An 855-nucleotide genomic window follows, 5' to 3' on the forward strand; every position below is an offset into this window, starting at 1 on the left:
ATCATATTTCTAGTCCTTTTAACAGTCTTCTTCATTCCAAGTGGTTAAATATACCAGCAGACAGGAATTGTCTTTTATGTCCTCAGTCAAGACATGTGGCAGGACATTGAATATGTTTAGTAAATATCTGTGGATTTTATGTTTTGTGTTTTAGCTACTGGCAGATAGAAAAAAGATGAAATGACACTCATTATTAGTCCTTCTAATTTAGTTCATTGTGTGCCTTCATCCATGACATTTTAGAAATAGCACCACTGTCTCCATTGTCCCCAGATGTTGCAAGAAAGTCAAAATAAAAACAGCTAACACTTTTCTATACATTTAGGGCCAGTGAATCCTATAGTTGGAGGAGACTTCAGCATTCTTCTTGTTCAACTTCTCACATAACATGGGAATACCATCTTGAATAGATGGTTAATCAATCTCTGATTTGAAACATTCATTGACATGAAGGTCAGTCCTAATGAAACAAAGGGTTTTATTCCAATTGCTATGAAGCTATTTCTTAAACTAAGGTAAAATCATCTCCCAATATTTCTACTGTGAATTCTGATTCTTCCTTTGAAGCAGGGTAAAACTTTCAAACTTTTATTTATAAAACCTTGCAAATACTAATTTACCAGTGTAAGATTAGAGTCACTCAAGGCTTTAGGCAGATGCAGCAAGCAAATGGGGAGTTTATTAGAGGAAATGGGGGATAGAGCCACAACTGGGAAAGATTAGGACTCAGCCTTCACTGTCCTTATCTTTAAATTCTTTATTAATTAGGTATTACAAATGTGTTCTCATCCCCCCCCCCTAACCATCAACCTCCCCCCCACACACACTCTCATGCTCCCATCAGAGCCCAGTTTT

The sequence above is a fragment of the Myotis davidii genome, unplaced genomic scaffold, assembly GCF_000327345.1.
Source record: "Myotis davidii unplaced genomic scaffold, ASM32734v1 scaffold1488, whole genome shotgun sequence".
In the NCBI taxonomy this organism is placed as follows: Eukaryota; Metazoa; Chordata; class Mammalia; order Chiroptera; family Vespertilionidae; genus Myotis; species Myotis davidii.